The sequence below is a fragment of the Aptenodytes patagonicus genome, chromosome 1 (genome assembly GCF_965638725.1).
Source record: "Aptenodytes patagonicus chromosome 1, bAptPat1.pri.cur, whole genome shotgun sequence".
NCBI classification, from domain to species: Eukaryota; Metazoa; Chordata; class Aves; order Sphenisciformes; family Spheniscidae; genus Aptenodytes; species Aptenodytes patagonicus.
This window is the reverse complement of record NC_134949.1, coordinates 142,229,680-142,243,854: the sequence shown is the minus strand read 5'-3', so window position 1 is coordinate 142,243,854 and position 14,175 is coordinate 142,229,680. Positions and strand designations below refer to the sequence as shown.

At 43.3% G+C, this 14,175-nt stretch overlaps 1 protein-coding gene across 5 annotated transcripts in view; it reads right to left on the bottom strand.

Annotated features, from left to right (window-relative positions):
• GPM6B (glycoprotein M6B) overlaps nt 1–14,175 on the bottom strand; it is a 111,539-nt gene that overhangs the window by 41,732 nt on the left and 55,632 nt on the right. The gene's annotated exons all lie outside the window — the stretch shown is intronic.

Here is a 14,175-nt window from a genome sequence, read left to right as displayed (position 1 = left end):
AAAATCAACCAGCCAGATTTGCCTGTTCACAAGTTTATTAGTACAGGGAAGAAACTGAAGACAAACCGCTACTTTAAAAGTATTTCTAAGCACTTAATTCCAGCTATGGTCCTCAGAAATATTTAAACTAATTGTGTGTTCGAGTGTAGCACATACTTCTATTGCAGACAGAACATCACCAGATTGCAATTGCAATCAAAAGCCCATTTTCTTAGTTTAATTTGCCATTAGTACACTGCAGGCTTACAGAGCCAAACAAACAACTACAACTAAATTCTCATTGCCATTTCAAACTGTTTCCAAGCAAATATCATAGCAACATTATCAGAACCTCGAGTTCATTTAATCCCAAATTCTCTACAATAAAATACCACTAGCACCTGTTAAAAAGAAAACAGAAAATGTAGTCCTCCTGGGTAAACCAAACACCTCCCCAGCTCCAGACCAACAGGGTCAGACTCCTGAGACAAAACCCACCATTTAAAGAGCTTTTCATGACTTTAAGAAAGAGAAGAAAAAAAACAAACCCTGGGTTTTTATATATATCATGCAGTATTTAAAGAGTAGCGCTTACAGATTTTTAATACATACCAAACACTGACGAATGTATTTATTTCAACCTAAAATATAATCATATAAATGAGTGGTAACAGACTAAGTAGCATTTCACAGATTCCCTTCTGTTTCGTAACTGTGAAGAAAAAAACCACCCCAACTGCAGCAGCACCCATTTCCTGAGTTGAAGGCACCTCTGTACTGAGGGAGCTCAGCACCGCGCAGCCAGCGAGCACCACTGCCCTGCAAGCATCAGCAACTTGGAAAGGAAGCGACTGAGGCCTTGTCAGGAAAAAATCAGTTATTTCGGCTTAAACTGCCCTTAAAGTGAACAGAAAGTAGCTGCCCGCGTTACCCAGAAAGAAATACTGGGTTATAGGGCTGCAGGATGGGTGACGGTTGGCCGGCGCTTGCAAGTCTTGACGGCAGCCCCTCTTCTCCTGTCCTGGCCAGCAGCAGAGTGGCCGACGTGGGGAGCGCCCCCGAGGACTCCTGCCCCTGGCAGCTGCGGTGGGGGGTCCCGGTGGGGCCGGGGGCGGCCAGCGCCCATGGGAACCCACACGGCCCCGGGGCCCTGGGGCTTCACGGGTGACCGGCCTCGTCAGCCCTATTCAGCCCTGCTCCCCATGCACAATAACCAGCAGCCGCACTCCCATAATACAGGCCTCCCCCTTCTCCCTGCTTTTATCATCCTTCATATCTCAACGATGACAGGACTGAAAGGGCTTCTGATGGGAAATGTGCTTCGAATTAGCATATTTCCCCCTGCGTACAATGGAGGCATTAAGCTGCTGCGTTTTGAAAGTCCAAACAAAAGCAGCCCAGGCTGTTTTTAGCAGTGCTGTTTGAAGTTTTATTCCCCCTCTCTCTCCCAAGTTGCAAGCATATTTATCAAATTTTCACTCTTTCTGAAAAGAAGGAAGCGCGACCGATAAAGTCTTTTTAGTAAATTATATTATTTGATACGTTTCAGACTTTAAAAGAAAATAAAAAGCCACTCTTTCAATGTGGCAAAGAGCAACACGGTGTCTGTGCAGTGTTTCCACTGAGCCACAGGCTCGGGGTCCACCCCCCGGTGTGCTTGTCTGGCTGCCCCCAGCACTTGCACAGACCCTGTCATCGAGGATTTTGGAACTCAAATACATTCACAGTAACCCAATATAAAGGTTCCTGTACCCACAACTCAATTTTCCCCCTGTACCAGGGGCACACTGCTGAAAATACCAGTTTTCAATGGGAAACTAAACCGCTGTGCTGCAAGGAGAAGCAAACCAGCCCCCCCCACCACCCCTGGGATTATCCTTTGATTTAACTTGAGGGTTATGAACAGGAAAGCTGAACCTCAGAAGTACAACCTTTATGAAATGGCTTCAAATTAGAAAGTGAATAGCTATTTACCAGGGAAAGGAGGGCAGGAGGAAGGAGATGGAAGTGACATGAGTTCAACACAGGGAGGGGAGGAGGGCAAAGCACTCCCCTATCAAAACGTCTTTGGGCAACAACTGCTAGGAGAACAAAGCTGCCTCAGCTCAGTGTGTTGGTCTGTAATTGCCCATTAGCACAGCTGGACCATTAGGAAGCCAGTTTGTGGCTTTCTTGGTAAAGAGGCATGTCTGCCTTCCTCCTATGTTAAACAGAATTTTCTCTGAGAGGAAGACATAAGATTACACGGTCAAAATGTTTCTCAGACGAAGGGTTTGGCGTTTTGGGGGGGGTTCTTCTCCTTCTCCTCGTCCTCCTCCTTCTTCTTCTTCTTCCCCCTCCCAAGATTTCCAAGGTATTTATGTAATCTTCTATATGCGGCACAGCTAAGAACAAAAATCACGCTCCTTAATAACATGAGATTACAGCAAAAAAGCAGAATGCCAATGATATCCCAGGCAGGCAGCTTGCAAGTGAAGTGGATATAAAAACTGTTCAGAGAAAAAGCCTGGGATGCAGCCTGAAGAAGGAGTCTTATAGGAGAAATGTCTGCTTTGTTCAGACTCTTCTGTTCTGTTTCAGGAAATTTTCCTGAGGATCAGGATCCATCTCCACTCCTTGATTTCTTTAGCAGCAATGCTCAAAATACTCATCAGTCTCTGCTGTGCATGAGCTCTTCGCTCTCAACCATCCACTTTTACCCTGCCACATACCCAGTAGCCCACGCAGCGCCATGCTCCCTCCCATAAAGTGCCAACCCAGTGGTTTTTGTAAATCTGCATTACCTGGCAGGAGAGGCGTTTTACCTACTTATTTCCACCAGAGCCAAAGAGTTCCTGGCGCTGATGCGGTATGGCGTCCATATGGCAACTGCGCAGCACTGACTGAGGTCTAACAGTAGACATAGCTCTCCCTCCAGCAGATGTTCTCACAACCACCTCACCAAAACCTCCTCTGCAGCATCAAGCACCTACAGCCCAAGGGCCTGTCCGCTAATGACTCACACTCTCCTCTGATACACTAGCTCAGCCAGTAACCAGCCAACTTTCCTCCCAGGAAAGCTTTTTCATCATCTCCAATAGCCACAAGTTCGCTTTAACGATGTGTTTGCTGCACTTGGGGCCACACGTGACTGGATGGCGACTTTCTGACCACGGGGGGCTAAAGAAATCTGGCTGAAGAGTACTATGCAATATTTGGCAGTATTTCTCTACCACCACCTGTAAATTGCCTTTAAAGGCTGGACACGCTTTTCCCATGCTCTGAGGCACTTCACAACTTGGTACCAAAATAGTGAACAAGACCTTCACGTGTCACCACAGAAAGGTCTCACATCAAAACAAAAGGAGGAAGGACTTAAGATGCCTTTCAGAGGCCTTCATTCAGTCATTAACAGATGGATGAGAGTAATAAAGCAGTCTAGGCAGGAGACAGAGGAATTAAAGGCCAAAATGGAGATCGGTTTTCCTGCTCACACTAGGATGAGCAGAACTTCACTTTGTAAGCACTCCTTCTGAGATGAGTCCTTTGGAAGTGTTGTTCAATCAACTGCCACAACAGCTCGGCACAGAAAAGGAAATAAAACAGATTTCAGCTCCGTTTACAAACAGATATACTTGCACCGCCGCAGTTCTTATATGTCACCAAAAGGTGGTAAGAGAAATGCCCACTAAAAAGGTCCAGTAAATTCAGCAAGGAGATTTTAGGCTTCTGGGGGATGGGATCTATCAACAGAAACTTCAGGTAAAGTAGTCTCATAACTTTTAAATTAGATCAAGAAAAGAGAAGGCCAAGAAAAAAAGCCCTCCACTGATTAGGAGATATTAAGTCTCGCCTGTGGAATTTCTCTTCAGGATGGTTGGGGTGTGGAGAAGAAAGGAGTGAAAGAAGTCAGAGCAGTGCCTTTCACGTTGCCGGTGCCCTAAAGGGACCTGACCACAGTACTTTACCAATCAAGGAAATATTCTGAAATTCCAGTTATTCTTCAGATTCACTGGATTCAGACCAACGATGAACACACAGCACATGCCGCCATCCGCTGTGGCGTTCTGGCACAGGGCAGCACCCTACCAACAACGGCACCACTCTTCCTTTCAAAAAGCCCCAGAAAGAGCGCTCTGTATTCTCATGTGATGAGACGGGCTTTTACAACTCAGATCACTACAGGGTATTGAACCCTGACAGTATTCCTACCGAAGGTTCACTTGCTTTTTCTTAGACCTCACCAGGAATGTATGATATCCAAGCTAAAATAAACCAGCCTCATTACATTCATTTTGGCATCATGAGTCACTATCTTGCTGAAACAAAACTATCTCCTCACCTCCACATTGAGTAAGTGCTATTAACTTTTCCAGTATCCCACCTACTGCTATTTTCTTCTGTGCAAGTGAACAACATAGAAGTATCTCAGAATATGTTTCACGCTTCAGCTCTCAGTGAGAAGAGAAAGCCACAGAAAACGTTCAGGACATACTATGCCTGCTCCTGCAGGCACAAATAGCTTCTGGCCTTCTATATTAATCTCACGAAAAAACAAACCCCAAAACTACTGGCACTCAAACAGAGATTGATTTGCTATGAAGTGGAACAAGTCCCTCACGTCTCTTTTCCTGTCCTTTTAACTCAGTCTAACAAAATTGACTTCCTGGATCATTACTATTTTTACTACTTTCTAAACACTGCCCTGACTTGGGGAATCTGGCTGAAGGTATCAAGTTAAGGCAAAGGTGATTTTCGGTCTTCTCAGGATATGGTAGAAATGTGCTAGCCTAAAATTTCTGCTCTAAATGCGACAGCCCCAGCACTCGTTCAGACACACAGATAGATGTTAAAGGAAAAAGCATCCTGGGCTCTCAAGACTGCCCTGGGACAGAGGAACAGGGCCCCATAAAATAAAAGACTCCCTTCAAGTCAAGCTGGAGAGCTGGGAACACCAAATAGTGGAGCTGGGCCGTCAGCCACATCATGACCAAGATCGGGAGAGCGATGCAAGTATGCACAGAGCAGGGTGAGAAGAGAAGGAAGTGCTTCCCCACATTTCATCCTATGCATCCTACTCCATCCTAGTTGGAGTGCGGTGCCTGGATGGAGGCCGTCATTCACAGCACTGAAGTTTCCCACAGGGATCCTTTGTGGTCCCAGGCGTGCTGCGTCCTGCTACAGAGGGGCTTCCTCATAGAGATGCACCTCTGAAGCGTAACGACTCCAGAAACAGTCAAGTGCCTGCATGCTTAAAAACATAGAAACCCTTCTCCCCCCAAAAGCCATACTCCTCTTTCCTATCTACCTGTGCTATACCTGCAATGTAAGATCACCACGGATGTTGACAAAATTTCGTCTCTCTTCTAAATATTTCAAAGAGAAAGGGTTTAGAGCTTCGTACAAAAAAACCCACTTGATCCAAGATGTAGCAACCAGATATGTGAGATGCCCTGCAGAAGTCAAATGTGATTTTCCCACAGTTTTGAATCACCTGGCGTAGTGTTAGACACGCTGGTCCATCCCGATAACCATTGTTCGAGATTTTTCCTCAGGACACAAAATACCTACTAACAATACATACAGGGTCCTACTTCCCACCCCTACGAGTTGCAGCACTGTTATGAATATGCTGTGCAAATAAGCCCTCTGCAATCCCACAGAAAAAAGAAATTGCACACCTAAGGCTGAGCAGATAGTCAGAACTGCAACAGAGAGGGAAGACATAAAAGCAGCTATTTCAATCTTAAAATATTTGTAATTTCTACTACACAACTCATCATTTTCTTTTCAAAAAGCCTTTGCTTCTCAGTGCTGGTGTAAACCCTAAATTTAGAGACACGGGGAAAGAATTTCTATTCCTCTGCAGTAAGCATTAAAGAAAGAGTTTCTGCCTCCAGCTCTCCTTTGGATGACATTTCAGCCTGAATTTAACCTTTCTTCACTATACAAAATAGTTGATGTGCATGTAAGTGCATGAGATTAGAGGGGAAAGTATGTTTTTGCTTGGAAACATGCCATTACAACACAGTGTTGGAAAACAAAATACATAAACTGAATAGACTGTCCTTTTGTGTTTGCCGAGATACTTCACAAATGTAGGACAGGTGAATTATCCTTTTTAATGCATAAACTAGGCCAGAAAAATTGCTTTCACAAACACTAAAATCACTTTATTGATCTTTCACAGTATGTGCCTAGATTTCTAGATGGACTCTAAACTACAGGGGTCAATTAGATACAACAGATATCTTTAAACATACCAAATTACCTGAACAGAAAATGTTAACAAATAAAATAGGTTACCATTCACGTGTGCTACATCTTTCAGGAGCAGGAAAGCTACTTTCAAGTTATCCCCAAGGAACATTTCAGTAATACTTCTCTGAATTTTTAGCTAAGCTATTTCTTTCTTTCACATACTATTTTGGAAACTTTATAGAAGTTTCCTAAACTCTTCATGCTAATTAGATTCTAATCCAATTCACCAGATGTGGGCAGTCATCGGTACTCTTCGCATTAAGGACTTGCGATTCAAAAAAATATCGAAGCTGCTTCAGTTCCTTCTTGGCAAGGAAGCGCTCTTCAGCACTTTGCTCTAACAAAAGCACCAACCAGAGACTGAAGTAAGCAGCACAGGTTACATTTCTACCTTATACCAAGTGTCTCTTCTCAGTAACTTTTGTATCGTTTACCATTTATTTATGTTTGTGCCTCAATGCAACATCAAAAGCTTGAATTATTTTCAGCTGCAACAGCAGTATTTTATATCTTACCAGTTTATTTGACAATGTTCCTTTTTAGAGAGGATTTTATGGAGCCAGAGGCAAATGGAAATACAGTTTTAAAAGTGAGATGGTTAAGACTTATACTGCACTTAGGAAATATCCACGCAGCAGGGACAATAACTAGCAACTATGACATTACATTTAAACACTGGTACCCAATACTTACTGATTAGCGTCTTTCTGGAATTCTGCTCCTTTTAAGAAGTGTCATTCTTCTGCCTTCAAATTAGCTATGATTTGCTAATACATGAGACGCCTTAAACCCCCTCTGACAAGCTCTACCGACAGAGTCATATTTTTCCCATTTCCATTTTCACATCGTTTGAATGCATGCATTGTCAGCCTCCTCTGCCTCCACCTCTCCTTTCCTACATTGTGTGCAGTACGCGTTTGTTTCAGATTATAAAAAGCACTAGTGGATTCTGAAGCCACCAAAAAGAAGTAACCAGCATATGGGATCTGTGGGAAATTTGATCCGGTAGGTGAACTGAGTCTCAACTTCAGAAGTAACTGATAAATAAGAGAGAATTTTCAAATATTAATACTATAGGATGGGTTGCATTTTCCTTTTAAAGTTATACAGAACTGTGGCCACTGCCCTTGCAGAAAACTGCAAGAAACCTGTTTTTTTTAGGAATGAGGCAGATGGCCCTGGCTTCCAAATATAGAAGACCTTCCTACATAAAACAGAGGTGCTGGCACATAATACGTGGGTAGAAGGATTTTTCTGGGTACTTTCCCAGGAATGTGTGCACCCAAGAGGTGAAATAGCAGGATAAGAGAGAAAAGAGGGAAAAAAAAGAAAAACAAAGCTGAGAAGGAAGAGGGAAGAAGGAAGCACCAAAGCAGCAGGCTCAGAAGGCATGGTGACACCATGTTTGTGACAGAGGAAAATGCAAAAAGCGTAGCTTTCTGAGCAGATGGGGAGTGCAAATGCACCTTTACATGGGGATTCAGATTACCACATTGATCACTATTTCTGAATGACTAAAGGGGACTTGAGATGGTGAGCAAAGAAACGACTTCAGTTCAGACGCAGGAGGTGGCAGAGCTCTGTCAGACTCCATCCACCTCCCACACGAGTGGAAAAGCAGCACTTCGAGTCCTGCAAGCAGGCAGGGTCATGCCAAACCCACAGTGGGTTTCACCCCACAACTGGACCGCTTCAGGAGCCCAAACTGGAGCCTCTCCCATCCAAGCAGCAACCTCCGGCAGTTGTCTTCTTGCTCATGGTCTTCCTCCCCTGTCGCCTGTCACGGCTGCGGGCTGGCTTTCTTTGTCTCCCTCCTGAATAACTCCTCCTGCTTTCAGCCTGTGCTTAATCCTCCAGGAAACCTCACTCTCCCGAGAAGAAGAGTGCTTCTGTACGTAATCTCCAGACAGCAGCTGTGACCCCGGCACCCAGAAAGGGGATCATTGTGCAGAACCGTGGTATCAGGGATGAACTTCCCCTCTCCCCCCAGCCATTTATTTAAGGGCTGCTGGAAGCACGCTGTTAGTTTATGCACACACAATGCCAGCAGCGATTTTCACCAGCAGCTGTGGGGTGCTTGTCCCTTCACCCTCGTTGCAGGCTACCCTCAGAATCTGCACAACCATCTACTTTATTATTTTTTATTTTGCATTTTAAGGGATTGAACTTCCCACCTGCCAACAGAAGGAGCACTTGTTTTTTGCATTCGATTCTCGAGGCTATGGCAGTATTACTGAAAAGTCACTTTGTCCATTTTTAATATCCAGAAATACAGAACAGCTGTGCTTTCTTGTAGTCCTTTTGTATAAGAGCAGCTCACAGACATATTAGAGACAAATTCCAGGCTGCTAAGGCTCAGATCTGAACTGCCTGAAAAAAATGCCCCCCCCCCCCCCCCTTTTTTTTTTACACTTTATACCAGTCCTCAAGACAGACTACCCTACCGGCACCGGTCGGTAAAGCAAAAGGTGTTATTTTAAGGCAGAAGAATTTGAACAATGTAATCCTTCGTGGCAGGCTTATCAGCCTTTTAGCACACTCAGCTTTTATTATTCTGACACGAGATAAACTTACATAACAGCACAGAACGTACTAATTTACGGGATAATGACAAGGTTGCCGAGTTCAGAACACTGTACATTTGTTTCAGACTGTGGATATTTCCCATACTCCTGAGAAAGGCATATGTTGTGCAAACACTTTTAAAAGCATCCAAGCGGAATTCAGTATATTGAAAGAAGCTAAAGTACTCTGGAGTGATTAACAAATGCACTTCAGCAGAATGGCACAAAAGGATAATTAAGGACTAAACCCACAGAAGACAACTAAAATCTCTCCAATTTCTTCTGCAATTGATCAGAAAAGCCCACTTGCCCATTGAGGGTGTACAGGTGGATATAAAAGTGGTTCCAGATCACTGCAAGTAACTACAAACCTTCCCATCTTCTAATGCAAATCTTCACTTTTGAAGGATTTAAGTGCTCCTGTTCGGAGACAGTGAGGATATGTGTGGCCACGAAGCTGAACAATACCCCTTCTCTGCCTCCTTCCTTGGCTAACGTTTCTCCCTCACGTGCAGAAAAGTGCTGGAAGCCATCCACCCAGGAGCTGGTCTCTGGCAGAGTAAGAGTCAGAGCAAAAATGGTATTAGAAAGACAGAGCTGTCTAAAATGGCAAAAATGCCAGGGGAAAAAAATTGCCAGGACTTCTTAGTTTTCCAAAATTAGCCCATTTGACCTATCCTCCATCCCAGAGGACAAATACAAAACACTTCAAGGACAAAGAAATGCCTTTCTTCCTCTAGCTCAGTAAAAGTTTTCCAGACTCTGCCTACACAATCCAAGGCATCATCTCCCCACTGAAACAACGCAACTCTGGTGAAAGATAAATGGTCACCATTCACCTTACCAAAATGGATCACAGCAAAACTATTTTCTTTGCTCTCGTCCTTCCCAAAGTCTCCTATTCACTCCTTGAACTGTTGTTGATATCAAAGCCCTCAAGCAGAAAAGAAAAACAATCAAAAGCACTCACAGTACTTTCTCAAAGGCTGAGACAGATTTCCAGAAAGGATTTTATACTGAACTACTATTCGCCCACCTTTAAAACACACCTTCCCTTCCCTTCTTGGAGAGAATTATACTTGAAAGAGGTACATGCACGTACACATTCCTGCCAGCTTTGGCACGCATCTTCAGGATTTGTGGACCTGGTGATGAAAGACACTTTGCTACCATGGGTTGGAGAAAAGCTCCAGCTGTAACTCCACATAGGTGAGCCCTTCCCACTAACACCCGCTTCGCTTCTCTCCTTAAAGAGAAGCACTTGCTTATACTCTATCTGCCATACCAGTGCTGCATACACAGGCTGCTCTGAGTAGCCAAGCACTTACACGACAATCCAGCCCTTCTACAGATGAGGTGGCTCCAACCAGTCAGCAGGCTGAGGACCCCATCCCATAGTGACAAAACGCTGCAGGCAACAACGGTCCATGAATATTCATACACTGCTGTATCTGTTCATGTATCATCAGTGAGCATCAGTGCTACTTCAGGTGGTTGGCACCGGGGCTGCCTTCCTCATCAAGTGCTTCGCAGTGAGTAAGCAACTCTGAGGCAGATCCATAATCACTGCAGGTGCTGTTTGCCTGTCTTCACCGTGTCTACACAAGTGAACATATGGCCTTCTAGCACAAGGCCAGCTTATACATTCATTAATTAGATATAATTTCAGCCTGTTCAATGCATCCAATACAAAAATCTGTCCTGTGGCAGGAATGCTCGTGCTGTAGAAACTTTCTCTCTTTGTTAATTGCCTCATCTGATAAGGAAGAGTTAATTCCTTTGCCTGTGACTGGATAAATTTCTGTTTATTGCAAAGGCAGGTGTAGCAGTGTAAACACACCCAAACTTCCCAGTGGGTTTCTTCTCACTTTCTCTGGTGAGCAAGTTGTCTCACTACAAGCAGAAAGAGGGCACTCCCCTCTCTCCCTCCAGCATGCAATACCTAAGATACTCTCCAAAAGCACCATCACAGCCCAGCAAGGCATTATGATGTCAGCAATTCAGTTATGCTGCCAGGCTCAGAGAGCTACTCACCAAACTCAAGGAAAGCTCATCTCACATGTAGACGTATCTCATGCCTTTATATACCAAAGTAGACTTGGTGAATTGTTGGAGTTGGCTTATTTTTAAATGAATAATCAGAAAGAGGATTAATTAAGGCTGAAGACTGAGAAAAGTCGGTATGCAAAATACATTTTTGGTAAAAGAAGGTAAAATTTTGCACAGATTTTGTCTCACTGCTTCATTGTCTCTGCAGCATTACACAGCAGCACTACACAGCATAGGGCACATACACAGCCCCAGACTGGGCTCCTACTCAGAAGTAACCAGAGCACATGAGAACCTCACTGGGGTTTCCTCATCAATCCACATGCGAAGGAGGACTTTAAGTCCCACTCTCTTCCTTCATCCCTCATAGCATCATGCGGAAATTTGCAATATACCACCGTTTGCAGAAAAGCATAGCAAATTCATGGAGCTTTGAGAATTTCCTAAGATCAGATGAGGTGCAAACTGCCGGTTTGCAAGGAGAAAGACCTGACCTACAGGCAGAGCCTGGAATTAGCAGGGGAGATGACCTTCCATGTGAAATGTGAGTTTTCAGAAAAGCAAAACAGGTATTTTACAGAAAGGAGTGAGAAATTAACAGCAACAACAAAAAAAGGCATTTGAGTGATAGCATCCAATTCAATTACTCTTCTCTGATGGTACTGAACTATTCTTGAATTCCTATAAAAGAACTTTTTAACTTCTCTTAGTAGCTCTTCATTAGACACCAGTTACAGAACAAAAAGATCCCCAACAATAGTGGCCCTTCAAAATACAGTGATGGGTAGAGGTGCTTTTCTGTGGGAACAGATGGGTAATAAGATCTTTCCTTTAGAAGCTAGCTGGTTCACGGGCTTCCCCTTGAACCCTGTAATGTTTGCATATGCTTATTTTTAGCTGAGCAAATAAACTTACTTGAAAGTGCATTGAACGCCTCTTTCATGTGAACCCTGTCAGCTTTACTGAATTGTTTTGCTAGAGATACAAGTCTCTTACAGAGCTGAATAGTCACGAATTACATATATCTACTCATTATTATGAGAGGAAACTAATTCTAACTTCTTTGTTGTGTTTCATTGCAATGGATTATTTTTTAAGACTGACTTCCAGCAGATTCTCAGTGTTAGTAGAAAAGCTATATTTTAAACATCTACGGTATATGAATAATGCTGTGCTTAGGTAGTATATTCATCCTTTCTCAATTCCCGATTTCCAATTCGTTAGTATTTACTTTGTAGTCACTATTTTAATATAATTCTTCACTATCAACTTCTGAAGTTGGGAATAGCTGCCAGCTGATCGCTGTTGCCAAGCACAGGTATTTTCCTCATGCCTCTCTCCAGATGAGGTACCTTCAAGCAGGAACAAGGCAGCACTCAGTGGTCTACGTACAATCTAGGATTCCTTATTATTATTTATTTTTATGTCCATAGACTGTATCAAGATCTCTACAAACTGCGGAGTTCAAGGTTTGTTTGACATCTTTGCCATCTCTATCCCTTTCTCAAAAGAAAGTTGCAAAGAGTGATGACAACGAGCTGGTAATGAAGAATCACTGAACATGGTTGATATTCACGTTGATACTCACATGGAAGGCTCTAGAGAAAGATTTGGCACCTGGAGATCTCAGTCTGCCCTAACAGGCTGGAGACAAATCACTGAACCAGCCCAACACCTGGTGATAAAGTGCTACAGTAGGTCAGGGTGTCACAAGACAGGCAGAAGGACAAGACTGACTGCAACATCAGAAGATAACTTTCTTATTGGCATTTAATTGGAGGTAATATGTACCACACAGAGACAGTGGCACAGTCTGAGCAAAGAGAAGAAAGGCTTGCTGGACAACAGAAATATAAAAGCAGACACATTTCCCATCTCTAACCTTGGTGAGTTCAGCAGAAGCTACTCTCAAGCAGTGACGCACACACCTTCAAACAAGTCAGAACTATCAACAGAAAATATTACATGATTTAGTAAGCTGCTTCTAAAGTTTCCTGAAGGGTGGAACTTAACTGCACGTAAAAGCCTCCAACATCTAGTCTTGACCTTTCTTCTCCACAGGGCACTGATCTGGATTTTTGTTCTGTATTTTCTTTCATTTCCTCTGATGCCCAAACAAATGCTCTGCTAGAACAGATTATAATGTGCATCATCCATTCCTGCGGTGAAAAGACTACGAAGCAAGCCCACATTTCCTTCCACTGCCAAAACCACTTAGACATTTTGGCAACGTAGGACACATTCTTTATGTTAACTGGCAGCTACTGTCTGACAGCTGTTCAGCAGCCTATCTGAAAAAAACCTGATGGCCTCACTCCAGTTCCTGACAGACTTATTCCAGATCACAAAGCTTCCAGATTATTATAGCCCACGAGACTTCACCCAGCGAGTCCTGCATCATCTCACCGTCTTCTACCTTTGCTACAAAGCTATACCATTTCTTCTGGAGAAAGACAGCTAATCTGATGTCTTTAAAGACTTTGCCAGATGGGGAACCTACCAAATTTACACCTTAGTTCTTTCATAAATGAATCATCAGCATAATAAAGAGTATTACTTTCTAGTAGCATGCATTTTATGTTCCAACTTCCAGACATCGAATCTTGTTACGCCACTGCCTTATGAATCAAACCTCTGTCCACTGGTAGAAGTATTCTCCCACATAGAGACTGACCTGGCAACATCTTAACTTTCTCTTGGATCAAAGCAAAAGCTCGCTCCCTCACAGCTTTTCTAGACTTACTGTTCTCCTTGCAACTCCTGTGAATCAAACTCTTTCACGCAGTACTGAATCTTCATCACTCCTGTAACCAGGGATCAGCTGCGTTCCTTTATCAAGTACGCTACACTGAGAGCTCATGTTTCATTACCCATCACAAGCCGTACGTGCCTCTCAAACTACAGTTCTTCCCCCTCCTGGCTTGTGACCTACATTTGGTTTCTAGATACAATCTCTTTTTCAACTGTCTCAATACTCTATCTTCATCAATATTCTATCTTCATCACCTATGGCTGGTTGAATTAATTACAAAAGAGATTATACTTCTCCCCCACCTGCCCCCCAAAAAACATCTACTTGAAAGCCCACTGGATTTTTAAGAAGCCATTTTATGTCATGTATAATTTACTCACAATAGCATTTATTTACAGTTTAAATGGTCCTACCAAGATTTTCTTATGTATTTTTTTTCTTTATTCATTAATAAGAATAACAGTCACCCTTAATTAGACTTGTTGGACTAGGCAGCCCAGGTCCTCCAGGGACAGTTAACATTAAGTGAATTACTTTTCCACTTCTAGGGGTGATGGGAGGGAGCAAAAAATCCAGGTATTGCTTTTTGAG